The sequence below is a fragment of the Vulpes vulpes genome, chromosome 4 (genome assembly GCF_048418805.1).
Source record: "Vulpes vulpes isolate BD-2025 chromosome 4, VulVul3, whole genome shotgun sequence".
Taxonomy (NCBI): domain Eukaryota; kingdom Metazoa; phylum Chordata; class Mammalia; order Carnivora; family Canidae; genus Vulpes; species Vulpes vulpes.
Window position 1 is genome coordinate 86,078,231 of NC_132783.1, and position 20,118 is coordinate 86,098,348.

Below are 20,118 nucleotides of genomic sequence, written 5' to 3' on the forward strand. Positions count from 1 at the left end.
AAAACAAAATCCAGTTATAAGAATGTTAATATCAGGTAAAAGTAAGGCTCAAGACGATTACTGAAATGATGAAGAGGGATATTTTGTGTAATTAAGAAGATAAAATAGGAAGCTATAAAAATCATGTTAGACTCAATATGCCTAACGACATGGCTTGGAAATACATAAAGCAAAACTTCTAGAAATACTTGACAAAACTGACAAAGTCATAATCTCAGATAAAAACTTTAGCATATTTTCCATAGAAAATGACAGCCAACAGAACAGAAATTTCACAACATAGATGTTTTATTAAACAGAAAACAGAACGAACATTCTTTTACAAATATATGGAACAGTCACAAAAACTATCCACAAATTGAGTAAAAGTATAATATGCCCCATTCAAATTAATTGATCATAACTCAGTAAAATTAGAAATCAGCTTCAAAAAGGAAGACCTCCTGGGGTTGGGCAGAGTAAAGGAAAGAAAAAGCCTTACAGAATTAGAAAGAAATGAAACTTTTAGGTTTATGAGTAAATATAAACCTAAATTACTCTTTAAAAGTAAATGGAAGAGACAGCACTATAGTATATTAAAAACTGTGGGGTATAGACCAAAATGTAATTAAAGGATTTTGTTCCCTTGAAAATATAAAAATGAAACAAGGAATAAAAAAATTTCCTAAATAGGTTGGGTTTCCAAAAATCCTAATTAAGCAACAACAAACCCAATGACATATGAAATGATTGAATTAAACTGAAACTTAATAAAATAGCAACAATGTATAATACTTTATCAATAGTACCAACAGATAGTTTTCTTTTTAAATTATTGTAGCAAATCTAAGGAAAAACTAGAGATGAATATCTAACATTAGGAATAAAAGGATTGAAAACTCTAGAGTTTTTATCAATAAATTTGAAAATCTAAAACAGGCATTTAAGGCAATTACAGTTACCAATATTGCCCAAGGAAAGACTATATATCTAAGTAGAGAAAAAGACTAGAGAAGAAACTGAAAAAATAGTCCTGTATCCCTCAAAGAGGAGAAACTTCCTAAATTTATTCCAAAAAATGAAAAACAGTCAACATTTCTCATTTGATCAAACTAGAATTCCATAACTAACATAAACAAGATTATGAACATACATGAAAATGAAACGGTAGGTCAACCTCTTACGAATGTAGTGAAAGTAGCTTCCATGAGAAATTAACAATAAGATTTAGTAATGTAGTAATAAAAAATACGACCTCGTGGCCAATTAAGATTTACCTAAAAATAGAAAGGTAAGTTTACTATTAGAATTTATCAGTAAACTTGTCATATTGGCATAGTAAAAAGAAAGAAATTGTATGTGTTCATATTAATAGATGCAAAAGAAAAAACTCATGAAATTTAATAACTACTTCTGCCCACATCTCTTAGTAAATAAGGAATACATGGCAACTTCTCTAACTTGATTAAAATTATCTGCCAAAAACCTACAGCAACCTGTATAGAGAAGAACAAAGGGTTAAAAACATTCCCATTACAGTCCTTGAATATGCAAGGAAGGGCTAGTCTACAGTGCCCTGGAGATGCTAGTTTAAGCAATAAGATCTACAACAATAACAACAAAAACAAAAAGCAGAAATAAAGATTGTGATTAAATAGACCATTGTTTGCAGTCTGTATTATAATTTACATCAAAGATTAGCAAACATTTTCTGTAAATGATCAAATATCAAGTATTTTAGGCTTTGAGAGGCAGAGGATATGTCACCACTACTCAGCTCTGCCCATATAAAATATATGACAGAGCTAAGATCCATGATGTTTGTAATAGGACAAAATGTAAATATACTTAATTTATCTGTTTCAATACCTTCAATTTGAATCATAAGGCAAAATCCAATTCTCTGTATTATATAAGAGAAAAAGAGGCAAACTGACTCAGAAAAGTTGAAACAGAAGCATAGAACAGGGATTACAGCAGGTGTTACAGTCTAAAATCACAAAGTAGAATTTAAGCAAAAGAGCATTAAATGAGACAAAGAGGTCATATAGTGAGGACAGTGGTTTATTATGTTCAAAGATTCTGTGGGTCTGGAATTCCAAGAAAGTACAGGGGGAATGATTTATCTCTGCTCTTTAATGTCTGAAGCCTCAGTTGAAGACTTGAACTAGAATCATCTGAGAATTCACATACTCATATGCTTGGTGGTTGATGCTGATTATCAGCTGGGGACCTCAGTTCTCCATGTGGGGTCCATGTGGTCTTCCAAGTTTAGGCTTCCTTATACCATAATGGCTGAGTTCAAAGGGCAGAAGATTCCCAAGAAAGAGTAAGAGCCAGACAGAAGCCATATTGTCTTTTATGACCCATATCTTAGAATTCATGTAGCATTACTTCAACTCTCTCATGTTCATCAAGGTAGTTACCAAAGTGCTGCTCAGGTTTAAGGGAAGGAAAAATAGGTTCTGCCTCTTGATGGGCTGTAGCAAAGTTCTAGAAGAGTATGTGAGACCAGAAATATTGCTCTATTTTTGGCAAATATAGTCTTCCATAATAATATACTGAGTTATAAATTTTAATGAATTTCAGGTAGGAGAGGAAGTATAAAAACTCTCAGGTCACTGGATGATGAAACCAAAAATTGATAAGAGAATCAGACTGCAAAAGGCCCTTCTACTCAGAAACTTTTTAATACTCTTAAATCTCAAGTCAAAGTAATATACAAGCTCAAATTGTAGAATAGCCAGACAAATATGATAATGAAGTCGTTGCCTTCAAAACCTATGAAATAGATCTAAGACCGTTCTGAGAAGAAAACCGTACATATACTTCAGTACATGTATTAAAAGCAAAAGAATGCAAAAGATAAATGAAGTACCTGACTCAAAAAACACTCAGCTAAGTAAACCAAAGGAAAGCAGAAGGGATTAATTATTAAAGCTAAAAACAGATATAAATAAATTATAAAAGAAAAGAGTATGATAAATAATTCAAGAGATGATTTAAAAAAATTAAATCAAGGAAAATTAAAGAAAACACAAACATACAAAACATAAAATGAAAATTCACAGAAGAGAAAATTAAAAGATTCATAATAACCAAATTTGTTGAATTTTGTGCAAATATATAAAAATCTAGGTCAGGTGGATAATTTTCTAAGAAAATGAAATTTCCCTAAACTGGCTTCAGAAGAGATAGAAAGTTAAAACATTGATTTCCATAAGCAAATCAAGTGCATAACGACCTCTCACAACTCCACACAAAACTATCAATTCCAGGTCATTCTACCAAACTTTAGAATAGAAGCTGATTTGGTTAAGAAGATGATTCTGTTAAATATTTAACAATGGAGTCTATGTAGATGCTGATGATAATGATGAGGAGGATAATAATAAAAAATAAAAACACCTTGATCTATAGTGTTTGCCAACTTCTGTGGCATAAATATTCCACCGTGACTGATTCCAAAATACCTATATGACATCACTCATTATGGAGTTGGGAAGAGATGTACATGGTTGACTGTTGTGAGTTGGTGTAAACTGGTTGACACACACCACAGGGGTAATTCCAAAGCTATTTAAACTGTTGGAGAACATAGATAATATAGTACTTCTAAATTCTTTTTATGAAGTGCATAAAGTACAGAAAAATTGACAAGGATTATAGAGAAAATAACTACATACTCATCTCAGCTATGAATATAGGTACAAAAATCCTAAATAAAGTAATTCTAAACAACACCAGCAGCATAAATAGCAGAGTAAAACATCATGGCCAACTGAGATTTATTCCAAGTATGCAACGACATTTAAATATTAGAATATCCATTTATTTAATCTTTTTAATAGGTCTAAGGACAAAAGCCATAATTCTACAGATACAGAAAGAGCTTTGCCAAATTCAATAATGATCCTTGGTAAAAGGCATATAAAAATAGATGTATATGTCCTTAGTGTGATAAAACATATCCATCTCAGTCCACAAGCCAATGTCAAGCTTAATGGGCAAACGTAAGAAGCATTTTTATTAATGTGAGGACAAGATAAGGTATCTGTTACCACCACTATTATTTAATGTTTTACTGGAAATGCTAACCAATGTAATTAGACAGGAGAAAGAAACAACAGACATGAAAATGGAAAGCATATGGCCAAACTGTCATGCTTACAGATGATTTGATTTGACTTGACAATTGGAAACTCAAGAGAACCAACTGAAATACTAACAAGAGAACTCTATGATGAAGTAAAGCATAAAGTTAACATACAATTAGTGGAACAAAAACTAGTTGGAGAGTATTTTCCATGAAAGATACCATTTGCAGAAGCAACATAAAAGTTAATAAATTGGGAATATTATAATCACACATTAACAAAAATGTATAATATCTTAATGAGGAAAACTTTAAAACCCAGTAGAAGGATGCAAAAGAAGACTTGAAGTTACGGACAGACCTATCATATTCCAGGAAAACTCAAGACCATTAATATATCAATGTGTTTTTGTTGTTGTTAAAATGTAAATTCATTATGAAACTATGTAACTACCAAAGATTTTTTTTAAAGATCTTATTTATTCATGAGAGATACACAGAGGCAGAGACACAGGTGGAGGAAGAATCAGATTCCCTGTGGGGAGCCTGATGAAGGACTGGATCCCAGAACCCCGGGATCACAACCTGAGCCCAAGGCAGACACTCAACCACTGAGCCACCCAGGTGTCCCATAAAAGTATTTAAAGAAAACAGAGAACTCAATTTGAAGGAAGCTGTAATTATATATATATATATATATATATATATATATATATATATATATAATAATTACATATAATATATATACATATACATATATACTTATACATATATATAAAACCTTAAAATACTGAAAAATTTAACCTGTTAAAATATTTTTTAAATATTAAAAATATATAACCTATTAAAAATTTTAACCTATTAAGAAAAAACGAAGACCTACTGATTTTATTTTTAAAAACCCTTTTACATAGGGAGGAAAAGACTATGCAAAGTCAAAAGACAGTGAACTTAAAAAATATTAGGAAACTCTATCACAGGCAATGATAGATTATATATATTTCTGATATGTGAAGTGTTCAAAGAAATCAGCAATAAAATTCTTAGCAGCCTAGTATAAAAACAGATCAGCAATTGTAGTCCCAGAAATGCTTGCATATGTAAAATGACATATATATGATAGTATTTATTATAGAGCAGATATGCTAGTTAACCAAGGGAAATAATAAAAGAGCTATCAGTTGAGAAATCGTTAAATTATGGTACATCCAATCTGTAGAATGTTGTGTGACTCTCTCAAAAGAATTAGGAAGCTCCTACATACTTAATATGTGAGTCTATGCAGTATATATCATTAAGGGAATAAAACAAGGTACAAAACAATATATATAGCATGCCATTATTTATACATAAACTATGGAACAATAAGAATCTATGTTTAAAAAAAAACTCTGAAAGATGGATAATGATAGATAATGACTACCAATGGATGAGGAGAAACAGGTACATGGCACGATTAGGGTGGGAGAAAGACTGTTCACAATACTCTTGTATTTATTTTTAAATTTTGAACCATAATTCAAAATAAATTGGATTTTTTTAAAAGGCTGAAATAAAATTCATAGAACGTATAACCTAAGTTACATATGTCCAAAGCATAGTATATAGAATGATGTTCATTGCAAGGCTTTTCTTGTAGTGAAAAAAAATGCAAAGAGAAATTATATGCCTATCAGGAAAAAATGGTTAAATATGGTAAATCATGATATTGAATGCTGTACAGCAGTTTTTTAAAAGTTAAGGTAGATTAAAAAGAAGTAAGATAAATAAGATTTTAACACAGAATGACTTCAGGACATATTTTTGAGCAAAAAGCATTTGAGTATAAAACATTTGTACACTAGGATAGAATTTATGTATTTAAAATAAGCGCAAAAACTCTCACACACAGGTACAGAAACGTACACCTGTGTGTGTATAAATGCATAGAAACAATTTTTAAAGGATAGACACAAACCCCTAAAGTAGTTACTTTTGGGGGAATACCCTGATTGGAGTAGCAAAAAGTAGAAGAGGGTAAAAACAAAAAACAAAACAAAACAAAAAAACCCCTAGCTTTTTCAGTATCTGGATTTTTATTAAATTATGCTAATATTTTACTTAAGTAATACTATTAGTAAAAATAATAAAAGATCCAAAGAAGGCAGGAGCTTTGGGTGTTTTGTAACCATTGTGGGACTTTGAAACTTTGTTTTCCCAAGGACTGTGATGAAGAAAGTTTCTTTGAAAACATCCCTTTGCTTCTTCAAATTTAAATAACCCAGTGTTGAGAATCCACAATATACTTTCTATACTGCATCGTTATTAAAGGGTAGGATATATATACGAATCAAATATTCAGGTAAATAAAGAGGTACAGAGAAAAAAGTAAAGAGGTACATGGGTATATCGCATGCATCACCGATTTACTGAAAATGGGAAGGAAGACATTAGCATTAATACTAGCTGCTATTTGCCGAGTGATTTCTTTAGAGCCAGGCACTGTGCTGGTGTTTTACATATGTACATGGTCTCATTTAATCTTGAAAATATCTCCTGAAGCTAGATATTATCCCCATTTTATATGAGGAAATTGAAGCTTAGAGAGATATTATGTAGTTTATCCAAGGTCCCAAGGGCTAATAAGTGTCCTTTGTGAGGTTCAAAACCAGGTCTAATGCTGTGAGGTCTGCATTCTTCCCTCTGTTCCATGCTGCCCCCCGATAACGTACACTTAACAATAGAACTACACTGAATGAATTTTGATTTTTCTTGATGATTCAAGAAAGCACTTCTGGCTTTTTCAGTATTTCAGGAATCCTGTTAAGAGCATCAATGATCAGAGCCCTAGTGAAGCATGAAAGTGATGGTTAATTGGAGATATCTGGTTGAAAGAAAGCATACTAACACTGTATTTACAGAATTTAGTGCTTTTATTAATAGATTAATAAAGATTTAGCAAAATCACTGATGTGGTTTTTACGTAGCCCCTTTGTTATTCATTGATCTGCATGTTCTGAAGGCCTTTATCCCCTTTATACTGATTTCAAATGTTGTCATTATCAGCACCTAAATCAGACCTTGTATCTCTGTTTGTAGACCTATAGATATTGTTCAGATACATGGATGTGATTTCCCCCCTGTTGGAATCTCATAGGAAAAGATCTGGTCTCTGTAACCTGAATCAACACAAAGCAGAGTTTAGGTATACTGCACCAATGGCTTCATAGACAACCCCTTTGGTTATAGATTATAAATGTCATTTAGAGAAAGCACAAGATGGCTCCTGAGTGTCTAGTAAACTTCAACAACCACCTGAGAGATACCTCCGTGTGACTGCATAAAATGGAAATAAAGAATGGCAAATAACCCATTGACTATGCACTTTCTCACCCGCTGAGAGCAAAACGCAATCCAATGCAATTTTAGTACTTACATGCCTCTGGGGAAAATAGACCCCTAAAAATCACTGAGTGCAGCACTGGAAAAATTTCTTAAATTTGTGCTATGCTTGGTGTTATAAAACCCAAGGAAGCTTAGGCTTTCTCCTTGAGTAAAATGGACTGGTAATTTTGTTTTGTTATATTATCCACCAAGCATAATGATAATGGGTCACATGCAATTTAGGAAAAAATTAAGTCTAATAAGAAAAATCTCTAATAAATACTAACAGCATCTTATTGGTATTGTCGTTGGTCTAACCCTTCTATTAACATTTGTTTTTTTTACATATTAAATGATCTGTAATATGTTGAAAATGAAGAAGATAGTAAAAATCTAAGAAAAAACACACATTCTTATATACATTGTACAAATGTTTACATGCCTTTTCCCTTGGGCAGGTCCTAGGTGGTATGGCATATGCAAGGAAACAGTACTAAGTTATAACAGGAGATTCATATTTTTTGTATGCTGAGCAATAAAGTTGCTCAGGGTAGGGGGTAGATCCTTTCATTAACTAGGAACACAACCAATTCAATGAACAACAAAGATTGAAGATCAGAATTCAGCCCTAAATAAAGTATACAAATATCCTCTCAAATCAGGCTTCTTCTGGGACCCGGAAAGAGTGTGGAGTAATTTAGGGAAGCTCTAGTATCCAAGCAAAGGTGTGGGGGAAGCCTCCGCAGCACTAGCTACCCATCATGGACAATGTGGTAGGGTAGGATAGAACTAAGGGGAGTATCCAGGAAGCTTTGATTAGATATGTGCTTCTCAAGCCTACATAAGAATCTCCCAGGGAGCATCTGTTAGGTAAAGATGCTTGAGCACCTACTTGCTGGGCTTCCGATTCAGTGGGCCTGAGGTGACACCCCAGTATCTGTTATTTTTAATGAGCTCTTCTGGTGATTCTTCCACATACAATAATTCAAGGACCACAACACTGAATGACACTGACAAGGAATCTCTTTTCCCAAGGCTTCTCTGCCCTCCTCCTAAAAAAATTTACAGTTGAGGTGAAGATAACAGAAAGAAACTCAAACAAATGTGGTAAAGGGTTACAAGTGCCTGTGAAACAGGGAACGCCAAGGACTGAGTCATTGGGTGAAGGGTTGCCTAAGTCCATGCAAGGCTTGAACAAAGGGCTGGCCTTTGGTGTGGGGAAGAGGACTTTGTAGGACTGGTGTGAAGATTGGATACTTGGGTGATATTCACTAATTAGTTGTAGAGGGTGAACAGGAGAGAAGAGCAGGAGATGACTGTCAGGCCTTTAGCCTGGATAACTTTGTTGGAAGGTAAAGCCATTTTATGAGGAATGGCATTTTGGAAGGAACAGATTCAAGGGAGCATGTTTAATGTGAGGTTCTACGCAAAGAAGTAGAGATGCTCTAAGTCACAGGTCAATAACTTTTTCTGTAAAAGGCCAGAGAGTAAATATTTTGGTCTTCGTTGTGACTACTCAACTCTGTCATCATAGTGTGAAAATATTCTTAGGTAATACATAAATATGAATGGCCATGTTCCAGTAAAAAATTATTTATAAAACAGGTGGTGGGCCAGATTTGTCCTATGGCTCTAGCTTACCAGTCCTGCTGTATGATAGCAGATAGAGAAATAGGCATATTAATTCTTAAATGTCTTTGTACGTGGTATCTTTCTTTTTTAAAAAAATGTGTTTATTTATTTTAGAGAAAGTGTGCACAAGTGGGAGGAGGGGCAGAGGGAGAGAATATCAAACAGACTCCTTGTTGAGCAGGGAGCTTGATGTGGGGCTTGATCTCCTGACCCATGAGATCATGACCTGATCCAAAACCTAGAGTCTGACACTTAACCGACTGAGCCACCCAGGTGCCCCATATATCATATATGGTATCTTTCTGTGTAGCCATAGAATCACACCCACTTTATATAAACACTGCATTTCATGCTTATTTTGAATGAAGAATTTCTCTTCAGACTACCAAAGCATTGTTCAATGATTAAATTAAATGTGGAAGTATAAATTAAAACAACTAGATACATTTTGTACTTACTGGTTTAAATTTGGTTCAGCCAAATTTAAAAATCTGGCACTACCAAGTGCTGACAAAGCTGTAGAGCAACAGAAACTCAAAAGCTATTTTGGTGGAAGTATTAATTAGCTTATCTGCTGTGGAACGAAATCTGTTATTATCTAGTGAATGTATGCAAGCCCTAAAATTTAGTAATTCTCTTCCCAGGACACTAACCCAGGACAAGCTATTGAACATGTTCAGATCAATTTGAACTATAGTCACACTATTGTCTGTAAGAGCAAAACAAAACCAAATAGAAAAACTGGAAATAACCCAAATAGTTTATTAAATAAAGTTGAGTAACATTCACCATGGATGAACTTATAAAATGGGGAGAGAAAGAAACTGAATGAGATCATTTATATAAAGTCCAAAAATGCCAATTAAAACAATATTTTAAAAGGATTCTTTCAGAGGTGGCAAAATGAGGAAGAAAACCATGGAATAAAAAACTCAAAGTTCAAGGTTGCTTTCACCACTGGCTGTAAGTGGAGGCAAAGAAGTCAGACCTGAGAGGAACAACTGAAGAGATTTATTTATTTGTAAGCTTGCTGATGGGTACACAGATATTTTTAAAACCCCCATTCTCAGTAGTTTATATATGTTATGTCTATCCCTTTGTAATGAAGCAAGCATTACTTAATCATGAAAAGCAAGAAAAAGCCAAAATCATACTCAGTTTTCATTTCATTTCATTTTAGATTTTCAAGATGTAGTTAACTTAAGGTTATTCTCCTCTAAAAAGGCAATGTTAATTTTGTGGACTGACTGCTTATCTGACTCAGGGTTTTTTGCTAGTCAGGTCACCTTTCCCAGTGATTAAAGGCCAGCTGGCTTCCAGTGTCTCATCTGGGCAGAAGACAGTGGGGACGAGGGACAGCACAGTGGAGGGAGGAGGCCTGGAGGCAGGCTGCCATAGCTGGTGTAGGGTCATTTGAGTTCCCCAACTTAAGGAGAATAAGCATTGTCTTTGGCACTGGACAGAATGTGGTTAAATTCCTCCCTGCCACTCAGCAAGTGATCCTCCTGCTGTCTTTGTAGATCCCAGTCATCTGGGCTGACAGGGACACTGTGTAGTGGTTTTGTGGTGAAGAAGCTATTGCTACCTAATTTTTAATTTCTTGAAAATCACTTTGTAGTGTCATGATTACAAGGCTTGGAAGAAGATAAATTCTCTGTCCATTCTGAGTATAAATGGGCACTTGAGATGAAACCACCTAGTTAATTTCCCCTTGTTGCTGGAGTAGAATCTGAATCCAAACCACAGCACAACCTAGCCCCTAAATCTCTATTAAAAACCACCTTGGGTAGTCTGGCAATGCTTTATTTAAAGTCAGCAGAGAATTATAAAGTCAAAAGTGAAAAATGGTACAACAAGAAAGAATCATAAAAAAATACTAGATCAGTTAAATGTAGTCAAAGGCAATTTAGTGTGTTCCGGCGCCAGTCCCTATTGATGCAAAGAATGTGATGTGTCAGGGGTGGGCAGGGGCATGTAGGAAATGCAGAATGAAGGATGCAGCTCCAGGCTTGATGCTGGAGCAGCCACAAGAGGCTATGAAGGATACCTCACTGTCCTGCTTTTGCACCAGGAATTTCAGGGAGAATCTAATTCTCTCCGTCTGGACATCTTTTGTTTTGTTTTGTTTTGTTGATGTAGCATATTTTTAAAATTAGAATTTTTTCTTTCCTATAGATAAGCTAACCTAGAGGCTGTTTAAATTGGGTCAGAGCAGGAAGGTAGGTATCCATCTCCAGTATTTTTTAGTATCCTAGTATTCTAGTCTCTTGCTTTTCCATACCTATAGTCCAAGCTGTGTGTTTCTGCTCATCTTTTCCAACTGCTTTAGTAATATTAGCTAATCAGATTTATACTAACCAAAGCTATGATTATTAAGCAACTACCATGTTCTAGGCACTGTGCTGTACTGCATATACATTATCTCACCAATTCTCACAAAAACCTTATAAGGTAGATCTTAGTATGGTACTGATTTTACAGATGAGGACAACTAAGGCACAGAGACTCAGAACTCATTTGGATGTTACACACTGAGGAGCAGAAGCAGGACTCAAGAAGCCTGACTCCAAAGTAGGTGCTATGCTAGAAGGCTTGCTTCCCTAATCTCATCAGCAGTTGTGGATGGGGACCACTACCTCTAGAGAGTGTAGTTGCCATATAAGACCTTATAGGGGGATCCCTGGGTGGCGCAGCGGTTTAGCGCCTGCCTTTGGCCCAGGGCGCGATCCTGGAGACCCAGGATCGAATCCCACGTCGGGCTCCCGGTGCACGGAGCCTGCTTCTCCCTCTGCCTATGTCTCTGCCTCTCTCTCTCTCTCTCTGTGTGACTATAATAAATAAATAAAAATTAAAAAAAAAAAAAGACCTTATAGGATAGCATGAAGAGCTTAAACCTGAGACCTGTGTTTCAATCCTGGCTTTGCCACTTCCTGGCTTTGTGATCTTGGGCAAGTTACTTGACTATTCTATCTGTGTAAATTGGCTATAGTAGTAACACATATCTTAGTGGCATTGTTGTGAGGATCCTATGAGTTGATACAAGTGAAGTGTTTTAGAAAGTTTGTGACTCATAGTAATTACCATATACATGTCATTATTGTTCCTGCTTCTATACTGTTATTGTTGTTGTTACTGTTGTTTTTGATGTATCTTCTGGGGGCAGGAGTCTTCACTGATAAAAATAGTTGTGGATGGGGTGGGCAAGAGGGGAGGTAAAGGACAGCTCTTATGGCAGGCCAGTGTGGCAGAACTACTTAGCCAAGGCACTCAGTACCCTTCCAATCCTACTATGTGCAGGGCCATATCCACATTTGGTACATCCATTTATCCATTTGTCACAAATAAAACAGGTTTAGAAGGTTAAATGAAGCAACCAGATTCCTTGGGTACTTCCACATACAACAGGAACTTCTGAGATACCTGTTCTTCTTTGCCATCTAAACATTCACCTCCAGGAGAAAGGGAAGGAGGTTTGGAAACTTCCTTAGGTTCTAGTAGGTCTTATCAGAGTCTTGGTTGTAGATTCAGGAGGAGTGATTGGTTTAATGTAAATGCTTGAGAGGGCCTGAAAGAGATTAGAGAAACCTATTCCACAGGATAAAGGCAGGACAGGAGGGAACCATTAATCTCACGGACATTCAATTCCCTAAGAACTTTTTTTGGGAATGACCAGAAACAAGCCAGGCCATATGCTGTCCATTTGCAATCCTCTGAGCTGACTTTTTTTTTCTTCGACAGATCGAGGCCAATGCCATTGCCTCATTTAAGATGGTTCTTAAACTTGAAAAGGAACTGAAAGGTTGAGACGTGCATGTGGAGTCAACCCAGATGATTTGATGAAAGTAGTCCTGTCAAACACCAGGACTCTCCCGATAGTCAGAAACAGTCTGATGACATGTTCGAAGCTTCCCAGACTGGCTTGCATTTTAGTAAATATGAACAATCAAGGAAGACATAGTTATGCTGTGGAGAGTTCTGAGATGTGGAGAGAACAAGTTAATTGTTCAGCCTCAACTGAGACCTTTCACTCAAGTCATTAATCACAGTGCACAGCTTACGCTGCTCTCCTGCTCCAGATGAAGGCTCATTCCAGGTGCTGGCCATTTGCGTTTCCCTCCAACTGGGCTGATTTATGAACCCAGAGATGTTTCCTGGTTTTTCCAAATTCTTTCCCATTACTTTGTAATAAAGGGGACATGTGATTTCTGTTTTTTTTTTTTTTTTTTTTTTTTTTTTTTTTTTTTGCAGATCCTCAGTTTTAACATCCCTAATACCAAAGATTTTTTCAATTAGTTTGTGGCCTGCTTTCTGTGATCTGGAGAGTAGAAATGCTGTTCTGTGTTTTGAGTATCAAAGTTAAGCCTCTCTTATTTCTTTCCCCTTTGGCTGGAGTTGACAATGCAAAAGTGCTGCACTGCTGCAGGAGTCTTTGTGCCCACATTCAACATCTCAATGTAAGTTAAGGCTTAGGAAACCTTAGTGACAACAGCTCACCACAGGTGTTTATTATCCCCATCCCACTCCAATGCAGATGCTTCAGGGTATAATATCAGGAGGCCTTCCATATTTGGGCCAGGTCTCCAGTGACATTGTAAGCCAATATTGAAGACTTCACAAGAGAATGTGAGTGTCAGAGAAGGACATTTTAATATTGAGGCTGAACAGTGTGCTGCCAAGTGGAGTGTTACCTGTTTGAAAGGTAAGCCTGATCTGAGCTGATAAGGGGCAACAGATCCCTTGGGAATTATCCCAAGTAGCAGAAATGCATTACAGAAAAGTAATTGGAAATTGATATTTGACATGTCTCTTGGTTACTTTTTTATACTTGATAACACGAAAGAGTTTGTCTAGGAGCTGCTAGTGACTAATATGTGAAATCCTGCAATCCGTTGCTGAAATGCAATCACTTCTTTGTTGAAAGTAAGCAGCTGCCTTCTGATCCTCTGCTTCCTAACTAGCACTTCAAGTGTAGGGACCCATGGGCTTAATTTGGGTGAAATGAGTAGTGAATACAGCCTTTTGATAATTCTCTGAAACAAAATCATCACTGGCAATGGAATGCTGTCCTTAAAATGCAACTCAATTTAACAGGTACTTGTTCAGAGCCTGCTATGGGCTCTATATTGTGTTGCGTGCTGTGGGATATACAAAATAAATATCAAATATGGCCTCTGCCCTTGAAGAACTTATAGGCTCTTAGGAAGGATGATGTGTTTATGAAACACATTTTACACGGCAAGATAAGATATCACGTATGTGCCAAAGTGAGTGGGACCTGGAATAAGTATAATGGAGTCAGAAAAAAGAGAGTAGGGTAGACTGGAATTGTCAGGGAAGCTTTATAGATGAGGTGGGACAAAGACACCAATATCTTAAACCCCAAACTCTAAAGAAATTGCAAGAAACACAGTATCAGATTACTTAAAAATTATGGAGTCCCATATAAGTGAAAGTAAATTTGTTCAATATGAGAATGGATTAATTTTGTTCAGTAAATATTTATTGAGTCCATCTATGTGCCAACAACTGTATATGGTGAGGTAAGGGAAGAATAATCTGTACAAAAAACACATCTGGGTATTCTCAGGTGCTACCCTCTCTTAACATAGATATTTAAAGTTATTGCTGGTCTGTGTGATTCCAAAACCTGTGATTTTAACCACTTATCATTCTGTCTCTCAAATAGATCTTGTGCTTGCTTTAGCAGCACATATCCTAAAATTGGAACAGTACAGAGAAGATTAGCATGGCTCCTGTGCAAGGATGGCATGCAAATTCATGACGTGTTCTATATATATGTAAGGTCTTTTTAAAAAAGACCTTATTTAGGATTTCTTTGGGTTAAGAAGCTGAGTCTTTTTGTTTAGTGGATGAATGACATGTCCAGCCTCGTAAGTTATATGCAGTATAAACAGTTGCATGCATCCTCATGGTAAAAGAAAGACACACTGAGCACTGAATGTAGTCCCAAATTATTAGGTTAGGGAGTATTTGGAAAGCACCTGGCCCAAATTCGGGACCATAAGCAGAGCTCAAGCTTTCTGAAGATTAAGCTTTTCTTGGAATTTCCATTATTACCCTTGAAAGCTACTGTGGAAACCCAGTTAGAAGGGGCTTCCATCATTAGAATTAGAGAGAGTCTTGTACTGTGCTCTTTGGCGTTTGTGAAGTTTGAAATTGGCACCGCCCAGATTTATTGGTTAAGTTACTAAAAATTCTATCTCTCTTCTTCCTTGCAAACTTAGGAAATCAATTTTTTGTTCACCACTTAAGGTACAGGTGTAACTGGGCAATTGCAAATTGTTCTAGGAAGAAAAGAAGTCAGGATGATAATGGTGGTGGCATTGGTGGTCATCATGGACATGGTAGTCATTATTCTAAATATCCACATAACTTTTAAGTAATATAACCACAGAACACTAGTAAACCCTGGAAAGAATCTAAGATATAAAGCACTGAGGGGCAGAGGTGTCAGACTTTATTTAGCTAAGCAATACCAGAAGAGGACTAGAAAATCCCCCTTTCTAGCTAGCAATCATTCTCATACCACAATGAGACCCCTGCTTGGTAACCCCTGCATATCTGCCACCCATGTGACTGCTTTTCAAAGCTAATTTAAGTATCAAATTTAAATGGAATTCTGAAAACACTTTTTTTTTTTTTTTTTAGTCTGGAGGGAGTGGTGGAAAGAAAAGCTACAAGAAATTTGAAATCACTCTTGATTCCTGTCATTTTCCTTAGTATTTAACCACTCTCCAGTTGAAAGTTTCATCTTGGCCTCCATGGGTAGACACATACATATGTGCTCCCTTGTTCATCTGCATGCATGTGTATATATTGATATGCATTCCTCTTCATCATCTGTAGGCATTTTACAAATAATGGCTTGTGTGTGTGTTTTATCATCTTATTTTTTAAATGAAAATGACAACTTCAAAATTTTTTGCAGAAATAGTTCTTCAATAGTAAAGAAATTCCAGCTTGTAGGCTAGGGTCATCTTTGGGTTACAAAATTCCACAGAAAAGTTGGCATGGGCAGAGTATAGGCAGCGTAGCTTTAGAATTTTTGTCTTTCCATTTTCAGGCAGACAAGCAAAATTGGTAACAAAAACATTGAGTTAGTGGAGAACCCCTGTTGTAAGGAGTCAGATGGGAAAGGTAGAACAAGGTTAAGAGTGCAAGCAATTAAATTAGTAGGATGTGGATTGAGGCAAGAGGAGATATGGATATGCTCCACCCTCTCCCAAACTTTTTCTCCTCTGTAAGACCATTACTGGGCTGGGAGTGGGGTTGAGAATATAAAAGGAGTTTGGACTTCTGAGTTGAAACTTTTGTTGTGGATGAAGCAGTTTGGGAAGCCTTTCTTGACGAGAGCCTTGGAGGATTTTCTGTACTGAAGGGGATCAGAGAAGAGCTCAGAGGGGAGGAGGTAGACCATTCAGAATCTGATCCAGCTTCTGGGTTTAAGGGTGAGAAAGTACTACCAGATTTCCATAAACCGAGGAGGCAAGTCAGCACGATCAAAATCCAGCCCCAGCTCCACTTGTCAAGCCATGTGTCTGTAGGTGCATCCTCCCAGTGGGGTATCTTTTTTCTAATTTTATCCAGAGTACTGTCCAGAACAGCATAGTCCCTGGATATGGAAATTTTTGGTTTTCCCATAGGTTGTCCAGGTTTATTCATGTACTTAGGAAAGGAAGCTGAGATTTAGAGGTGACATTCCTGAGAAAAACACTTCCTAATGTACTTTTTTCTTAAGTAGCTAAGCACAGACAGTAAGAAAACCTGGTGGCTCCTGGAGCAGACCAGCTACAGAAGTCACCATCTCTAGTGGGCAGGGTGAGTTCAAAAGGGAAATGACCAATGGGGTCTTTGATTTCACACGTTTAAGGAAGGAGCTCCAGGATATAGACACCCAAATTTCCAGATTCTCGCATGTCTAATTCCCTTTGGGAATGTTATGAGCAAGTCTGGCTTCAGTGGTTCCTTCTTTGCTTGTCCATAAACTCCCTGTCTTAATTATTGTGCAAGTCCTTGTCCTTGGTGCCATAGTGCCATGAGGAGTTAGGCCCCTGGAAGAACCTGATGACTTTGAGTAGCTTAGAGGTCATTGTGAAAGCAAGGAAGACAACAAGCATGATTATGCTAACTGAAGTGTGTACAAAGCCTATTTGACAATAGCCAGGAGACCTTGAAAAATCAGAGACCGCCATCACATATGGAGAGGTTTTCCCATCTTCACCTCAGTGGCTGTTTCTTCTTATTGAAGAATGAAAACAGTAAATGGCCTAAAGCATGCTAATAGCAAATCCCTTGACTTTATTCATTTCATGACTGCAATACTTGGTGGTAATATTAGTAAAGGCCCTGGCAGTCCTCATAGGAGAAATGCCAGAAACGAGGCAACTGAATGTTCATTCACCTGCTTTAAGTTCTTTCAGAAATAACATGATTTATAAAAGAATGCAGAATCATAATTGTCAGCCAAGATGTCATTTTAACTTTAGGATGTCCAGAAACAAAGGGATATTATATCCTTTGTTCTTGGAGCACCACAGATGCCAAATTATGCACAGGGTTCCCTCTTGGCATTGAGTGCTTTGGAGCCTAGAGGCAACCAGTGATTTTAGAAAGATGTTGCCTCTGGTGGTGTCCTCACCTGAATATCTCCCTGGAGCTGTGGGAGGAAACATGGCACTCCTAGCTTCTCTGCATTCTGATAGAGCAGGAGACAGCAAGAGGGATGGCAATCTTAGAAATGGCCGATGGCCTGAGGTAGACTATTCTCAGTATTACTCTATGAAGCTTGACAAAAGCACCATTAATGTACTGAAGAAATAATTCATTACTTTTGGTTTTGTCTTTACATCAACATATGCCAACAGATGCTCAGTTGAAAACATGAATATTTGATTAATATAATATCAGGCATCTGGGACAGAGAGCAGTGGAATTTGGGGGGTTGAGTAAGACTCAAATGTCATCCATTCTAACCACAGCTGTCTGAATGCACATAGTAGGCACTGAAAATATTTGTTGATTAGTTTTTCTTTGATTTGAACAACTTGGTTGCTTGGTTTCGAGCCCAGATGTTTGGCATCCAGCCAGAGTTGTGTGCTCTGTATGCTGTCATCAGCCTCACCACCACAGAGATGGTTGGCAGGGGGCAGCATTCTTCCTATCCCCATGATGAAGTCTCTTCTTTCTTCTGTCTCGTGCATGCACGCTGGCTATAGGCCATAGAACATACTGCAGGTGGCCCATTGAGTTAAAGGCCTATTAGTTCACAGCACTGACCTGAAACCTGAGGAGGAAACATGAGAACACCATGGGAAGGAAGGAAGAAGATTAAAATATGGATGGGATGCTATTGATTTATTAATTCCTAGAGAACAATGGCAAGACAGGGTAGTTACAAGAAAGGGCACCTTCTGATTGACTAGTGCTGATAGCATGAATGACAGAGGGAAAGGGACACTATGGTAGAGTGCATACACTATCCACAGGTCTGCATTTCAGATCTGCCATAACTCCAGTATGTGGCTTTAAGCTCAGGTCTCAGTTCCCCACTCTGTAAAATAAAGTGAATGTCAGGATATTCTTCAATACTATTCTTCTCTGATAATCTGATCAGGAATTATGAAATCCTCATTTCCTCATAATTCAATGTCCCTCAGATATCTAGAATTTATTTACCTTTATATATAATCAAGTAGACCTCTAATATTCTAGGAAGATTCGGTATACAAAGTAGTGAAAGAAGGTATACACTATGCCTTAATATCCAAGAAGAAGACAGCAGGCTTTGAAGGTCCAAGAAACCCATTCTAGATAAAAATATAAAGATTTGTATGGTTTTAAGTCGAGATCTATTTCAAAGTAAAATCATCGCAAGTTTTATCTTTCTTCTTTTTTGAGGAAAAAAAAAGATTTTATTTATTTCTTTGAGAAAGAGAGAGAGAGGGAGGGAGAAGCAGATACCCGCTGAGTGGAGAGCCTCATGCGACGCTCCATCCCAGATCCCTGAGAACGTGACCTGAGCCAAAGACAGAGCTTAACCAACTGAGCCACTCAGGTGCCTCTTTATCTTTCTTCTTGAAGCACATTCTTGGCTGTTATGGTTCACACGGTGTTAGTATGACAACTTCATGAGTAGGTCCCAAACAGCCTCTGCTGCCAGTGGTAAAAATGGTTTCTCTTTAGCCCATCTAAGAAATCAGGGCTGTATTTTTTGTGGGTGGTTGAGAAACTAGAGCTAGGATAACTAATCTGTAGTTGAACCCGGCAAGTAGAGCTAGAAGTCACAACCCTATCTGACTGAAATAGACTCACTCCACAGGAGGTTTCCCATATCTTCCAACCCCAATGGAGGTTGATCAAGTGGTTCCTTGTGTAAAAGGCAAAACTCAGAAATTTCTATAAACCTCTCACTTCTGCATGGTAATTGATAGCTTTCTAAGAGGTTTGTAACAATTATTAACCAAGTAGTTTAATCTCCATAATAATCCTGTGAGGTCATGTTATTTTCCTAGATTATAATAATCCTGTAAAGTCAGGGTTATATCCCTAAGTCACAGATAGAGACTCGAGGTATAAATATGATAATGGAGTTTTAGCTGTTTTCTCACAGGGCATTTTTGGTGGATGCTGGAAGAGCCCCCATCCTGAAGCTCCATGGTGTTCCACCTTTATAGTTAACCTTTGTCTATAGGTTAAGGCAATCCTGATTCTGGGTACTCCTTTTTAAAATGCAGACACTCCTGGGAATGAAATCACTCAAGCTTGCTATCACTTAAATATTTGCCTGAATGATATTTTGACCATCATTTTCATCTGACTTGGTTGAGCACAAAATGCTAACATGTTTAAGATTAGGATAAAATGAAGGGAGGTTGTGACAGATTTGGGTTGGGGAAGTTTGTTTGGAGTCACCATCCTTGTGGGATTGTAATCATGAGGACCTTAGGCCTCCATTTCTGAATAAGGGGAGTCCCTGAGCAGGGAATGGTGTGTAGGGCACACAGCAAGGAAGATAATGAAAACAAAAT

General features: G+C 37.0%; 1 protein-coding gene and 1 non-coding gene across 2 annotated transcripts in view; both read left to right on the forward strand.

Moving 5' to 3' along the window:
- LRMDA (leucine rich melanocyte differentiation associated) overlaps positions 1 to 20,118 on the forward strand; it is a 1,011,591-nt gene that overhangs the window by 824,891 nt on the left and 166,582 nt on the right. The gene's annotated exons all lie outside the window — the stretch shown is intronic.
- On the forward strand, positions 14,762 to 14,868 carry LOC112928981 (U6 spliceosomal RNA). The gene has a single exon (XR_003236828.1). It is a non-coding gene; the product is annotated as a U6 spliceosomal RNA (small nuclear RNA).